Raw genomic sequence first — 16595 nt, 5'->3', positions numbered from 1 at the left:
TAGCACGACATGCCAATGCCTCAATCCATTTTGACACATAGTCAACTGCTACAAGTATGTATAGGAAGCCCCGAGAATTTGAAATGGACCCATGAAGTCGATGCCCCATACATCAAAGATTTCCACAATTAGAATGGGTTTTAAGGGCATCATATTACGTTGAGTAATGCGACCTAATTGTCGGCAGCGATTGCATGCTTTGCAATGCTCATGTGCATCTTTAAACAGTGTTGGCCAATAAAACCACATTGTAGAACCTTTGGCCGCAGTTTTCTTACCACTAAAATGACCACCACAAGATTGTTCATGGCGTAAAGATAACACATCGCTGTGTTCCCAAATGAATGCAACGGCGGATTAGTTGGTCCGAACAATACTTGAAAAAGTAGGGATCATCCCAGAAATAGAATTTCACAAATGGATAAAAACTTTTTCCGGTCATTACGAGACCAAGATAAAGGAACTTCCTCGGTAACTAAGTAATTTACTATGTCCAAGTACCAAGGGGACGAAAAATATAGTACAAGTGTTCATCCGAAAGGAATCACGATAGGTTCAAGATCGATCAACATCACTTACAAGTCTTGATAAATGGTCTGCAACCACATTTTCGCTACCTTTTTATCTCTAATTTCGAGAGTAAACTCTTGCAAAAGGAGAATCCATCGGATCAACCTTTGTTTTGCATCTTTTTCGCTAATAGATAACGGCGCCGCGATGGTCAAGCAGGTAGACAATAGTTGGAGAACCCACTAGGTAAGGACGAAACTTATCTAATGCATATACAATGGCGAAACTCTTTCTCGCTGGTGGTATAGTTACGCTTGAGTTTCATTAAGGGTTTTACTCGCATAGTAAATGACAACCGGCTTATCTTCCTCGGCGTTGCCCTAGTACTCTATAGCATAGTCGCCGCTACACACATTAATTCAAAAGGTTTAGACCAATCAGGTGGTTGAATAATGGGAGCGGTAGTTAATGCGGTTTTTAATACCTCAAAGGCTTGTTTGCAACTGAAACTGAAATAAAAAACGGAATCTTTAAGCAGGAGATTGGTTAAAGGTCTAGCAACCTTTGAGAAATCTTGAATAAATCTCCTATAGAAACATGCGTGTCCTAAGAATGCGCGAATGTCTCGAACTGTTTTTGGTATAGGAAGTGAAGCAATTTTTTCTATCTTAGCTTTGTCGACTTCGATTCCGTCCTTTGAAATGATATGTCCTAAAACTATTCCTTTAGTAACCATGAAATGGCATTTTTCCCAATTAAGAACAAGGTTTTTCTCTTCACAACGTGTAAAGACTTTTTCAAGATTTGATAGATAGCTATCGAAAGAATCTCCATAAATTGAGAAGTCGTCCATGAATACCTCCATAAACCGTTCAACCATATCACTGAAAATATGAAGCATGCAGCGTTGGAAAGTACCTGGTGCATTGCAAAGGCCAAAAGGCATTCGTCTATATGCAAATGTACCAAATGGACAGGTGAACGTTGTCTTTTCTTGATCGCCAGGTCTATGACTATCTGAAAATAACCGAATAACCATCAAGAAAGCAAGAATAGGCATGACCGCTAAACGCTCGAAAGCATCTGATCTATGAATGGAAGTGGAAAGTGATCCTTACGAGTGACGGCATTAAGTTTGAGATAGTCAATGCATATTCGCCATTTTACTGGGATACGAGCGGAAATGCATTCATCTTTATCATTTTGCACAACTGTAATGCCAGATTTCTTTGGAACTACGCGGTACAGACTCACCCAAACACTATCGAGATAGGGTAAATAATACCCGCATCTAGTAATTTTAAAACCTCCTCTCGACCACATCTTTCATGGTAGGGGTTTAGCGCGACGCCGGATTCACGCGACGTCCTAGCATTTTCTTCCAGGTGTATGCGATGGGTGCACACATTAGGTTCAATGCCTTTAATGTCATCGAGGGACCATCCAATAGCAGAACGATGTTGTTGAATGACATTAATTAAACGAGCTTCCCCGATCGTCACCAATTGTGAAGAAATAATAACTAGGTGACGACCATCACATCAAGTCAGACGATTTTAATTCGGCGAAGAGGTTTTAATTCAGGGTGGGCGGAGTGGGTATTAAAGATTCTTGAGGAAGGTCATCATCCATGTAGTAAATAGATTGATGATCATCCAAGTTACTAGACATCACACCGTAGGGTCAAATAATGGTACTAACTCTAATAACTCATTTACTTCTTGTGTATAATCATCGCCCTCAAACTCGAGTCGCTAAAAAGAAAGAAATTGGTACACTTCATCTTCGTGAAAAGAGTTTGTAAAATACTCTTGAATGTCATGTCAACCCCGCTGACCTCACCATCAATGTCGCTCGAAGTTGTTTCATCAACTTGAACACATTCACCTCGACCAAAAGATTTCCGAAGGACATGGTCATGGAACCATCTCGACAGCTTAATAAGAGCATTAGCAAAGTGGCAAGGAACGGACGCCCTAAGATGATTGGAATGGAATCACATGCAACTTCAGATCCAAAATAACAAAGTCTACAGGGATAGAAGAAATCTTGGACTTTTACAAGGACGGACGCTTCCACAATTCCTTTTGGATACTTTTATGGAACGATCCGCTAACCTGTAGAGTCATGGTGGTAGGTTTAAGTTCATGAAGACCTAGTTGTTTAAATAAATAATATGGAAGTAAGTTCACACTAGCTCCTAGGTCTAGTAGAGCAAGAGTCGCGTATTTGTCACCTAAGGTGCATGGAACCGCTGGTCTACCAGTGGTCCTTGTATTTTACTATACCATTGTGTTCGGTAATGGAGGGAAACCGCTCAAAGGAGGAACGCTTGTTGAGGAACGTTAGTTCTTTTTTGTGGTGCACATATCTTTCAGAAATTTTGCATGTTTTGGTAATAATTTTAAGGCATCGAAAAAGGTAAGTTTATTGTTAAATTTTGAAAAGTCTCTCGAATTTCAAAGAAAATTGTCATCGGTTTATTCTTTGCCAAGCATGCAGAAACGGTGCCTTAAAGCGAATTTGGCAAAAGGGTCTACTTGCTTGTTTCCTACATTCGAGGTGTTGACTCTGTTGAATCTGGGGAATCTTCCGTAGGTTCATTCTTAGAAATAGATTCCTTGGAACCCTCCCCGCTCTTTTGGTTGATCATCCGCATAATGATCCGATTGTCGACGCTTTTCCAGATCGTAGAGTCGCGGATTGCATGGACCTCACCTTGGGTTGGGGTGCTTGTACCAGGGGCATTGGTCAGTTCAAAGGTCGTGGTTTGCTTTGTTTAGGGTTTGGAACCGCCAGGCAGAAACACGCCTTTCTCGACTCTTTTCTTGCCAATTCTTTGAAGTGATTGTTGGATAGACGTTAAAATTTGAGACTCGCTGGTTCATGTAAGCCAGAAAGTCTCATTTGTCCTATCCGTAATGGTTGGCGCAGTTGTGCAAATGTAGTAGTTCTCGATTATTGCTTAGAAGTTGTTGATTATAGTTGGGATTTGGATTAGCCGGAACAAGGTCGCGGTTGGTCCGATAATTAGCATTAGAATTATTTTGAAATTGACCTTGTTGGTATTGTTGATTATTTCCTTGGCGGTATGGAATAAAATTATTGGTAGGTCGAACAGATTGATTAAGCGAAACCGGAGGAGCCCCCATTTGTTGGTTATTTTGGCCAAGCCAAATTCGGATGTTGTCTCCACGGTGCATTGGGAATGTTGAATGCACATGCCTCCTCCGCTTGTTGAGTAGGGGAAGCATATAACAAGGGGCAATATGCATCAAGATGATCAGGACTAAGACAAAGGACACAAGGAACGGTGTCAACGCTCATGACCGGTTTTTGGTAGTTGATCGCTTACTTGAACCGCAAGGGCATCTACTTTTTAGTTAGGGATTCTATCAAATTTTTATTTCGGGATCGGGTTTTACCTCAAAAATAGATGTGGCTTTTGTAACAATATCCTTTGATGATCTAGATGGCTCGTGTTACCCCAAAGGTGTACCTTTTTTCGCTTGTTTTTAAGAAAAGTATAAGCTTCAAGAGCTCCTTTGTCCATGAAGCAACCTCCGCTCATTATATCAAGAGTTTCTTTTTGATGATCGACGACATTCATTAAAGAATGAACGAACAAGGACAGCCTTTTTCTAGTTGGTGGTGAGGACATTCTAACGTAAGATTAGTAAAACGACTCCATGCTTCCGTAAAAGGATTCATGAGGATTTTGACGAAGAATTGAATTTTCCTCAAGCATTTCAGTTGTTTTCTTCGAAAGTGTAAAACTGAAGCATGAAAGCTTGAACTAGTTTATTCCATGTGTCTATGGATTGTGATTGTTGTCCCGCTAGCCGATTGATGCTTTTTCCGCTAAAGTGAATGGAAACGAAAAAAGCAAAGAGTTGTTCCTTAGAGAGGCGGATGATGAAATGTTGTTGCCACTTGTTGAAGTTCTACGAAGATGATTGTATGGTTTTTCGTGCTCCAAACCATGATATATTGGTAACAAACTGAAAACGCTTTGGTGGGATACTGAAAATCACCGACAATGTCCTCAAGTTTGATGCAGAAGAAGGTCCTTCCCCAGTAATGCAAGATAGAAGTCCGAGGGGCTTCTCTGGCGGAGGATCGTCGGCCATAATGACGAAGTTGATGGCGGCGAAGGATTGTGATGAAGGTAATTAGCAGAAGAAGAACAATTTTTAGGTGAGAACTTACGCAATTGCTTATCGTATTTTTTTCGACGATAGGTATGTTCAATTTCTTTAGTGGAACCGGACCTTAATCTCATGCAAGCATAAAATTAGATCTAACTTACAGAAGGAATTATAAGGACTCGAATTTTATTATTATCTTAAGCATTAGGATTGAACAACATATGCCTAAGCTGCCGCTAACGTAGCAGTGAAGCTAGGAATACGTGTGCATAAACCAACAGCCAGGTCACAAGATAGATATGAGGGAGGATTTCCGTGCAAGCACGGTTCTAATTAAGTAACCTCAATCTTTCAAGTTTCCTAGACACCATTGTAATATGATTTAAGATTTATGGAATTAAAATTTATGCAAAGGTGGTAGTAAATTAATTTTAATTTAATTTTAATTTAATTTTTAATTTTTAATTTTTTAATTAATTAATTTTTAATTTTTTTTTAAGATTTATGCAAGGGTTAAAATACAAACATGCAAATACGATCTACTCAGACAATACTATGTGCAGTAGCATGTGAAGGTACTCTACTCATACATATAGCTATACGAATAGGCAAGCTTGTGTCATCGATAATTATTTCCATACGCATGTGCAAATAAACATCGAATAATGTATATGTACGCTTAATTTAAAATCGATATTACGTAAACGTATATCAACAGTAACAGGGGAATTTGAATCACTCATACGTATCTAAATACCTTAGCATACGAATACAGTATACATACGCAGAATAGATGACAAAACTAAACATGCAAAGTATTATACCTAAACTAAAATACGACTCTTGTATTGCATAATAAATCGATTTCGACAATACTCATTGAGATTGCGAATGTCCTATAGAGAGCAGCTTTACCCCGTAGGGTTTAGAAACAACTTACCCAACTCAGATTTTAACCCTCGTTGGAATGTTCTCCTCTTTCTTGACAAAATCGACTTATTAGACAAGACCGTGTACGTATACGTAGAGAAATATCAAACATGTAACAAGAAACATTTATACGTAGAAAGACATATACCCATGCAATACAGTACCATTAATATGTAAATATACATTCATATGCAATTCATGTCCGTAATCGTGATATAAATATTTACCGTATATCTGAACTTGATTCATGCATAATTCTAGGCTAAAACTTAAATAATAATCCATAAATATTTCCTAAAACTATATACATGGCATACATGCAGAAAAACATAAAAAAAAAAATTTACACTAATACTGAAAATTGGAACCTGTAGCTTCCCGCGTTTTAAGCCCTTGAACTCTGAAACAAAAACGCGTTTCAATTGCCGATCGCGATTAATCCCAAAGGATTATCAAATTTTTCATGTACAGGATCAGATGTTTAGGCCTGGAAATGTAGCAAGATAGATCTGTAGATCTTTGGTGGTTGAACAGAGCAAAAAAAAAAAAAATCACTTTCATGGACGCTGGTCACACTTCTTGCGACTACACACCCGCCAAGACGCCAGCGTATCAAGTAATCCACAGTAAGTTCAATTTTTTATGGAAGTCTTATAATCTCCTGTAGTTTTGTTTCCCAGTCCTAACTTTGTGTACCTGCAAGTGGAACGAAAAAATTTAAATCGAACAGGTCTATTGTAAGTGAAAAAAATACGAATTTGAACTAAAAAATGCAAACGAACGACAAGGAAAGGAATGAAGAGAATGGGGGTTCCCCCTTGATGCAACTTCCGATCTTTAGCACAAGTTCTATGGCTTTAGAACAGCAGCGGCGCCATTTGATATATGCTTGGAGAACACTACTTAGAGTTTTGAACTCTCTAAATTAATGTAAAAGCAATCAAGATTCCTTACTCACGATCTTCGTTTCGTAGAGTTTGAATAAGGATTCGAACTAACCTAAAGCTTAGAACAACTAAAAATTAGATGTTACAATAAAAGGAAATTAAGGAGTAAGGATATAATATAAATGTTAGATTTTTCCTTCCTATACAAACATTAATAAAAACATTAACAATGAAAACATGCACTTAATACCGAAATGGAAATTTGAAAGAGAAATTGGAGAGTTAATCCTCCTTATGTGAAACTATCATTAGTGTTGATTTGAAATAGGTTTTGATTCTTCCTAGACTCATAGACAAGTTCCTAACGGAAAAATAGATTTGATCCCTAGCATGCATGGCTCACTAAAGAGCTCATACATGCTAGCAAGTGAAACCAAACAATGACTTATCTCTAAGCTCATTGCTTGATTTCTAACTAAACTCTACACCAACTACCATTTTGGGGTAGGATGTAGAGTTAGTTGTTCTTCCTAAACCTACCAAACCAACAATTGGTTTACCCTCACATGAGTTAGACTAACTCCCCAAAAGGGAAGTTAGCTCATGATCCTTGGGACAAAGACTTATGAACTAATAAAACACCAAAGAGAAAGAGAGAGAGAGAGAAAGAAATATCCACAACCAAACTCACTTCTATATTTTCTAGAAGAACAAGTGTTCCTCCATTAAAACTATTACAAGCTTTTTAATAAAACCAAAACTAACTTCTCATTTTTTACTAAGGAACTAAAATAATGTCATGTGAGGAAAATAAGTCAAGGGAGTAAATGGAGTGTCCCCACATTTGTCTAATTTCTTCTCCATTTGAGAGAAATCTCATTTCCTCCCACGTGAATTATCAAACCACATTGATTCATTTTTATCTACCACATTAAAACAAAGTGACACCTTGCCTTTTTCTCACTATTAACACCTAATCTAATTTATTACATGCAAGGTGTCAACTTTGCACCAATAATTTGTTATCTTTGTCTTGACATGCTCCATGATTGATGACTCATCCAATCTTGTGGCCCAAGATAGTGGGTCCATGCGCAGATCGATGGCGATCCGATATTTTGGGCAGTTTTACAACTTCCCGCCTATGCGTAGAGTTCATCGCCCTGATTGTCTGAGCAGCTCTCTTGTCGCATTCAGAGTCCTGGTTCGAGAGGTAGGAGCTTTGGAAGTTTGATGCTTCTACGTGGCTTTGGAAGAATTCATATATACACCGTTCCTCGTGCTTTATTGCAGGTTTAACCAATATTTCCATGTTTACTGCAAATACCTGCAAAAGTATGAAAACATATTTATTTCATGATTATTAAACACATAATGAACCAAATTTATATGTCTCAATGGGGTTTCATAATACACTTTTGGGTGCTTATCAGTAAGTACCAATGTTATCAGACCTGGCCCGGCCTGGCAGTTTGACCCGGTAAACCATCGAACCGGTCTTTTAACTGGGCTGGGTCTACAGTTAGCTAATGTTAGAAATTCAAAAACCAATTTCTGCAACGCAAAGGAGTCAAACCTTGTTCTCACTTTTGGACATTAAATAGATTTACCACTTCGCCCATTAAGGCTTAGATGTAAATATAGAATAATTTATTAAAATATACATATGCAGTTCAACCCAGTAACCCAGTCCCCTTTTCGGGTTAACGTCCGGGCTGGTTCTGATAACATTCGTAAGTACGGTGAAGAGCAAAGGGTGAAGAGTTGGACATCTTAATTACAATGGAGTGTGGAGAGAGTTATTTAAGAGTATAATGGTCATATTAACAAAGAATGGGGTGTGGAGAGAGCACTAGTTTTTTTTTGGAAAAACCTTACTGTGTGTAGAAAGACTATCAGGGTATGACGAGTATTACTCTTTATGATTTGAAAGTGCACGATTTTCCAAGAGGCAAGTTGCGCTCTCAAAATAGATCGCGACCTGGGTGCACGCATTTAGGTTACAAAGGCCTGAACTTGGTAGACCCGAGTCGGCGGATTAGGGTAAGAATGGCAGACGTAGGCAAGTAATATCACAATAACACTTTTAGAGTAGGTTCTGTAACCTGCATATATTGACTAGGGAAAAAGGTACTATACTGTGAGCATTGTCACCAAGTTCGGCGTTTTTTTTGAAAAAAACGTGTTTATAACCCGAGATATTGGCAAGGCGTCTGGTTCCAGTTTAAAACCCGGGTTTTTCAAAAAAACCCGTTTTAAATGTTTTAAACGCGTTTTAAACTTAAAAAACGTTTAAAACCCGAGATTTTGAAAATCTCCCGTCTAAAACTTTTTTTTTTTTTTTTTAAAGAAAAAACACGAAGAAGAAAAAGGGTTTTGGAGTTTACCTTTTTTGAAGAGTGGAAGTTAGATTGACTTATTGAGACAGTTTTATTTTGTTTTGGACTATTAATAATTAATTATAAATTTTAAAGTTATTAACTTATTTGTAGAACTTGATTATACCATTATGGTTGGTAATTAGTAGTATCTTATTTAAAGTCGTGTTTTGGTACTGAATCTAAAACTTCTAGTATTTGGATGAGTAATGATAATTTGATACTTTCATGTATTTGAATTTTCTTTCATTTGTATTATTTTTATTTTTATTTTATGTGTCAATTTTTTTTTCCACTCTTATAAAAAAAATCAAATTCTTTATCTATTATATTCTTTATCATCGGTTTTTACCGTTTCTTGTACGTATTATACGTTTTAAACCCGTTTTACCGTTTTAAACCCGTTTTTTATGCCCCACATTTTTTTCCGTTTTTTTCCCGAGACGTTCCGTTTAAAACACGAACTAAGTTTTTTTTCAAATACACCGTTTTAAACCCGTACCGTACTTGGTGACAATGACGGTGAGAATAGCAAAAGTTAGAAAAGAGTCCACAGCGCAGAGATAAAATACTCACCATCCCATTCTTTGTTGTGGTGGGCATGTTTAATAGCAAAATATTATTTCTTTGGCCCGCCCATAAAAATAGTGGTAAAATACTGTGACATTCAATAATCTTTGGAAAATGGGAGTGATTAGAAAAGTTGGCAGTACGGAGAACCCTCAAAATTACCTGTACCCTGAAGCAAGGCCCAAAATTTCGATATCGGTTAATATATCGGTGTACCCAAAAACCGAGATATATCGGATATATTGGATATCTCGGTTTTTTTGGTGACCAGTCCAAAGTTTCTAAAATATCGGATATCTCGCCGATATATCTCGGATATATCGGAAATTTCGGAAATTTCAATATTAAGTTATTAACAATTGGTCAAAAAGTCAACTGATATATATCGATTATCTCGGAAATATCGATTATATCGGCGATATAAACTTTCATATCGGAAATTCTGATATATCTCGGAAAAAAAGGGGTTCAATATTCGGTGGATATATGTCGGAAATATCGATATCGGTGTACCAATTTACCGAGATATATCGGCGAGATATCAGATATCTCGGCGATATTTTGGGCCATGCCCTGAAGCTATCTGGTCTATAGTCGGTGATTATGCGCCATTCTTCATGTATTTCGGTCAATAGTCATCAAGTCTTCAGTACCCTTGGTATAAAACTACTCTGCTCAACAAACTTCTAACTTGTAGGTGTACTTCGAGTGTCGAGTACCTAAGGACTCCAGAAGGGGCCAGGAAGCCCATATTGTGCTGAAATTAAAATGCATCTTTTACGTGCGTTGTCTTGTTTTCACTGTAATTTTTAAATGGTTTATTTTATGTTTCTTGTTGAAATTGTTTTCCAGGTATTATTTACTTTTTTAGGTGTTTTTCCAGTTATCTATGTCCTTATAATTTTGGTTAGAGCTCTTCTACTCATACTCTCTCTATAAGTCCCTAGGGACTCCATTTCCTACGTGTCATTCAAATCTCACATTCTCTTTCCAAAAACCAAAAAACAAACATAGAAACGAAATAATAACTAATAACTTACCTAATTAAATAACTAAAACCATAAATAGTAACAAATAAATAAAAAACTTACCAATATTTTCACAAATAAGAAAATAAATAAATAAATAAATAACCAATCTTAATTACTTAACGCAAAAAAAAAAACTTGAATAAGGTTAATTAATTTTCTTTTCTAGTGTATTTTCAGCTTCAATCACACCATTTTCATATTCAAAACATTCATCTTCTATCATCTTTCTTTATATGTTTGTTCAGGCAATAGATAGAGAACATACAAATTTTTTTTTCTCTATTCAAAACTAATATAAACTAAAGTGATAAAAAATGAAACTTTGTAACAAGAAAGAGAGAGAGGGGATTGATAATGCGTAAGGTGAATTTTTTGGGTGTTGGGTTTTTTCGGGCTTTGGTTTTTCTTTCTTTTTTTGTTTGATGAAATATATGTAAGTTTTTTGTTATTTATTTGTTACTATATTGAGTTTTAACTAATTAATTGGGTAAGTTATTAGTTATTTATTTGTTTCTATTTTTATTTTTTATTTTCGGAAAGAGAACTATAATTTGGATGCCACCTAAGATATGGAGTCCCTAGGGAGTTATTAAGGGAGTCTAAATAGATTTTTAGTTTTGGTTATTTGATTGGATATATTCCTAAGTCACTCTTTGTTTGGGTTAATATTGACACTTTCACTTGAGGTGTAACAAAAGTAGATAAGTAGCTTCACCCATTTTTTTTGGGAAACTTGCCTCTCTTAAGTATAGAAGCATTTTAATTCAAGGGGTAAACTTCATAGAATGCAGCTCTTGTCTGCTTGAATATGCCCATAGGAAGCCAATTACACTGCATATGTGCATAAACTTTTGAAAAACCTCACAATGTCTTGCTCAATGTTTGTGTCGTGCCAATTATCTTTATATGAACCCTGTTTTATTGATTTTAGCTCTTGCCAAGACATTCCCATATATGCTTTAGTGAAGTATTAGAGATATACACTACCAGTTGTGGCCCTTTGTAGCAAGAGGTTTGAAAACTATGCAACAGTTCTCACATCATGCTGGAAGAATTAAGTATAAGGTGAAATATGTGTGATAATAATAGGGTTAGTTAGTGTTGGAGTCCATAGGGAGTTATTAAGGGAGCCTAAATAGAATTTTTGTTTTGGTTATTTGATTGGATATATTCCTAAGTCACTCTTTGCTTGGGTTAATATTGAAACTTTCACTTGAGGTGTAACAAAAGTAGGTAAGTAGCTTCACCCATTTTTTTTGGAAACTTACCTCTCTTAAGTATAGAAGCATTTTAGTTCAAAGGGTAAACTTCATAGAATGCAGCTCTTGTTTGCTTGAATATGCCCATAGGAAGCCAATTACGCTACATATGTGCATAAACTTCTGAAGAACCTCACAATGTCTTGCTCAATGTTTGCGTCGTGCCTTAACCTAGTTAACGTAGTGATGTTTGTTGTTGGTTGGCATGTCAAGTAGAAGTGTAGAACGTAGAACACTTGTGCCAATTATCTTTATATGAACCCTGTTTCATTGATTTTAGCTCTTGCCAGGACATTCCCATGTATGCTTTAGTGAAGTACTAGAGATATATACTGCCAGTTGTGGCCATTTGTAGCAAGAGGTTTGAAAACTATGCAACATTTCTCACATCATGTTGGAAGAATTAAGTATAAGGTGAAATTTGTGTGATAATAATAGGGTTAGTTAGTGTTACCCTAACTAACCATATTAAGATTAGTTAATTAAGATTTCCCCCTAGATGAGCCAATTAGGATTCCCTCCTAGATAGGCAATTAGGGTCTCCTCCCCAAATACACACAAAAAAAATACGATCAACCCAAGTTGTACTTGGGGGGGGGGCAAACCCTAATTTCCTAATCTAGGGAGGGAGGTAGTTAACGCATAATAATATAGATGAGGAACATTTACAGTGCATTTTCTTTGTGAGATCACCTATAGCAGTTTAGGATGCATATGCTATGTGAATTTGACAAATTGAACTACATTAATATGGGCTGACAATCATTAGGTGCATAAACTACATTAATATGGACTGACAATCAGTAGGTGCCTTTGAGCAAATCCAATGGGGGGCTATATAGCACCCCCAACTATAAAAATGTTATTCCAATGGGGCTGTTAAAAGGGTATTAAATTTGGAAGGAGTAAAAAACCCAACCAAAGTTAAGACTTTCGCTAGCAGCTGGCTATAATAAGTTCGGGAGACGGACGGCATAGTTTTTGCCGTTCATATGTTAAATTTCGATGGACGGCAAAAACTATGTCGTCCGTCCAAAAAAAATTCAATTTAAGTTACAAAATAATGGACGGACGGCAGAAACTATGCCGTCCGTATCATTTAGCACTTCAAAACAGAAAATGCGACTAGATTGGTTTTTTTATTTTGGGGTGCCCAATTTGACTGGGCATGCTAAAAAGCCTATGTCGCATCTTTTAGCAGCCCAATTTAGCAGCTCTCCATTGGACTTCCTCTTAATTGAACAGAACTCATTGGACTTACTACTGCCCAGATGCACATAACAATATTAATTTTGTAGTACCTAACCCCAATAGAATTAAGTTCTTCCTTAAAGGCTTAAACCACCAAAATACTAAGGGGTTGTTTGTTTTTTTTTAATTCAACATTCAGATCCCTTAAACTTAAGTTTTAAGCATTCAGAGGCTCAAAACTTGTTTTTTTTTTTAAGTAGTTTAAGCATTCAGTGCTACTTTCAACATTTAGCATTCAGCACCAAAGTTTCTCCTAAATGCTGAATTATAATACTTGAAACGAAGAAGTCCCTTCTTTCCCTTTCTTAATAACCCAATCTCAAGAACCCATATACTTTCTTACTTTGACCTTTATGGCTTCAAAATAGGTTCTTCAAAATTTGATGTTGGCGTCACGGGTTTTTTCATTTTTTTGGGTGAATGATATCCACTTTGTTAAAAATAGAATTACATATATATTTTCTGAAAGTAAACAAAATATGAAAATAAGCCGTTAAAATATATTTGTGAAAACATATTTTAAATAAATTTATTTATCATTTCTTTTCTTCGATAATCCATCTCCCCTCCTCAAATATAATATATATTTTGTTTTACAATAAATCAAATTAGTGTTTAAAATAGATAACATGAGTAAAGTTGTTCGAATGATTTATATTCAGCCTTCAGAACCAGGTTATTCTAATATAAAACAAACATGTTTTTCAGAATTCATCAATCACCATTTAGCATTTAGAGGATGGGTCATTTAGCATCCAACATTCAACATTCAAAGGCTCAGAAAAACAAACGCCCCTAAAACAATAAGGGAGATGGAATCAGGTTCTCCCTTGAGTCACCAAATAACCAAAACCATAAAGAGATATCAGTGTCATCCTTCTCCCTTGCTATATTTCTCAGTTTAGTCCGGTTTTTCTGCAACTACGTGCTTGTTTTCTCTTTCGTTGTTGTCGTGCCTTTCTTCAGCCTTGTTTCCATATTCATTGGCAACTAAGTCTTCTTTCTGCTCCTTGTTTTTCTCAACATCAACAATAAGACGAGATTGCTTATCCTTCTCCTCAACCAATATTTCAACAACATGATCCTGTGCTTTATTTTCGGTGTGATGCATTTCTAATAAGAATCATCTTCATTTGCAACTGAGTCTTCATTCTGCCCCTGGTTTTTTCTCATTGTTAATTAAAGAATCTTCAATGTTAAGACGGCATTGCTTCTCCTTCTCCTCAACCATCTTCTCGAGAATTCTTTTCATACCCATGTCAGCATCTTCCTCACAACCCATGAAAATTTCTCCAATGTCTGCTGGTGTCATCTTGATACGAGGCAAGACCTCCTCGACATCTTTCATTAGTTCATGCTTCTCAATACCAAGATAGTTCTTTGCCAACATCTTAAAGGCATCATTCTCACAGTAAGAGAGGTTAATGTGTTTGTCCATTCGACCTGGTCTCAGTAATGCCTGGTCCAGTTTCTCCTTGTGATTGGTCGTAAATATTATCAGCCTTTCACCCCCACATGATGACCAAAGCCCATCGACAAAATTCAATACCCCGGACAAACTAATGTTACTGTTTGAAGAACCCGTTCCGTGAGCCTTGTCCTTGCCTTCTTCAATGTCATTTTCGTTTTCTTCGGCAGTGCTTGCCTTCTTGGATCGATCAGATAAATCAAGTGAACAATCAATGTCTTCAACTACGACCACCGACTTACTCGATGTCGAAATCAAAAGCTTCCTCAATTGTGAATTACTTCTCACAGCAGTCAATTCCAGATCATATATATCGAATTCGAGGAAATTAGCAATGGCAGCAATCAAGCTTGTCTTACCAGTCCCAGGTGGACCATATAGAAGATAGCCTCTTTTCCAAGCTCTTCCAACTCTGCTGTAGAACTCTTTTCGTTTGATAAACTTCGTTAAGTCTGCTTTGATATCCTCCTTCAGAAAATTATCAAGTGCTAATGTATCAAATGTAGATGGATGAGAGAAGGGTACGGATGACCAATACCTGCCGTCTTCTCCAAAAGATCGATTAGTATAAAGTTTCCTTTCGCGGTTCTTGAGCTTGATAGTCTCTGCTACTTCAATGACATAAGGGATATAAGCAGACTGAACCTTCTCCTTATACTTGTGATGAAACGATAGCTCAAAGTATCTATTCTCAAGAGACGCTCTGTAACCATTGTTATTTGTTTTCTTCTCGATGATATAGAACGACCACTTGACTTTAATTCCCTCAAATATCTCTTCAAAAGTCTGGTTAGTAGACATGGTGAAGGTGAGGTTCTTGAAATTCTTGGGTCTGGACAGCTTGAGGACTCGAGCAGAGGATAAACACTTGGTACTGATGTAGGACTGAGCAGCGTCGAAAAGTTCATTGTTTAAAGAACTCTCAAATTCTTCAATGAGAATGGTCATATTTGGTTGCAGTGAAATGAAAACTTTTGAGAAAAGGAGTTTGAGAAATTGGTATACTTCAGGAGGCATGAAATCGTATATTGCGGCTCTGATGAACATGAATGTTGCAAGCAGAGAACCTAAGGATTTCCAGTCCAGGACCAACTCCATTTTCACTTTGTTCTTCATTGACAGGCAAAGTAAAAGAATGTTAGGAGGATTGCACACAAAAAAGAACTTCATACTATACCTACGATTTTAACCAAAATAACAACTAAACACCAATTTGTGGACTGCTGTTAAAAAGTTTAGGTCTCATTTGGGGCTGCTAAATTTTTAGTTTATTCCTAATAATCCATTATAAGCTAGTACACAGAATATTTAAGGGAAAAAACAAGAACAGTTTATAAGAAGCTTCTCCACAATACTAGCATCTTTTGTTTAACAAGCCTAAATGTTATGTATAAGTACTAGGAAGTAGAAGAAGAGAGGATATCTACTCTTACATGGTGATGAACCCAGTTAAGAGATCATGTTATAACTTTTATAACTGCGACAGTGCGTAGAACACAGTAAACTCTTTCATGCAGCATTCTCATCTTAATTACTTAGAAACATTTCCTCAACAAGCATGGATATATAGTAGCTTAACATTTGGTCCCCAAAAAGAGGGGAAAGAAGAAACTATACCAAGGCAAAATAAACACATTTTAGAGACAAGGCAAGCAGTAAGAATTTAAGACTAGATCAAGGTTCAAGATCCATTACCTTGAAAGAGGAGATGAAGAACAGACGGGAAGGTTTGGTTAAGACTTAAGACGAACCTTGTTTCTATACTAGAGAAAGTCCTCTGAAAATCTCTTTTTCTATACTCTGTCTTTATCTGTCAGCTTTAGTTTTACACTTTACTTTATTTATGTTGTCATATGTTGTTTGCACTAAATTGTTCATTGATGTTACTGAGTTTATTGCCTTATTGGTGGTTTCTTACACACGACTGCTGATGAAGAAAGCACTGAGTTTTCCGACCCTACTTTTCAGGAGAAAACTACACGTGTACGGCTGTGGAGTGTTGCATATGGAAAGTGAATGCTTTTGTGTGGGATGGACCCAACAGAGCTACTTTATCCAAATCATTCATAATTATCTCTGTTGGCTGTAGCCTCTGTGCAGTGATCAGGAATCAGGACTCTATACAACATATATATCATTGGCTGAAGTTGTTTGTACAAACTA

The 16595-nt window shown here is 36.7% G+C and overlaps 1 pseudogene across 1 annotated transcript; it reads right to left on the bottom strand.

Annotated features, from left to right (window-relative positions):
• Positions 1-13664: 13664 nt before the first annotated feature.
• LOC147509008 (AAA-ATPase At3g50940 pseudogene) lies at positions 13665-16279 on the bottom strand (annotated as a pseudogene). Its single transcript, XR_015218315.1, has 2 exons — positions 16128-16279; positions 13665-15542 (listed from the first exon to the last, which is right to left on the bottom strand). The product of XR_015218315.1 is annotated as an AAA-ATPase At3g50940 pseudogene (transcript).
• Between the last annotated feature and the right edge of the window lie 316 nt (positions 16280-16595).

Source organism: Coptis chinensis, chromosome 3 (genome assembly GCF_015680905.1).
Source record: "Coptis chinensis isolate HL-2020 chromosome 3, ASM1568090v1, whole genome shotgun sequence".
NCBI classification, from domain to species: Eukaryota; Viridiplantae; Streptophyta; class Magnoliopsida; order Ranunculales; family Ranunculaceae; genus Coptis; species Coptis chinensis.
Note: the sequence above shows the minus strand (reverse complement) of the source record. Positions and strands in the feature narration are given on the sequence as shown.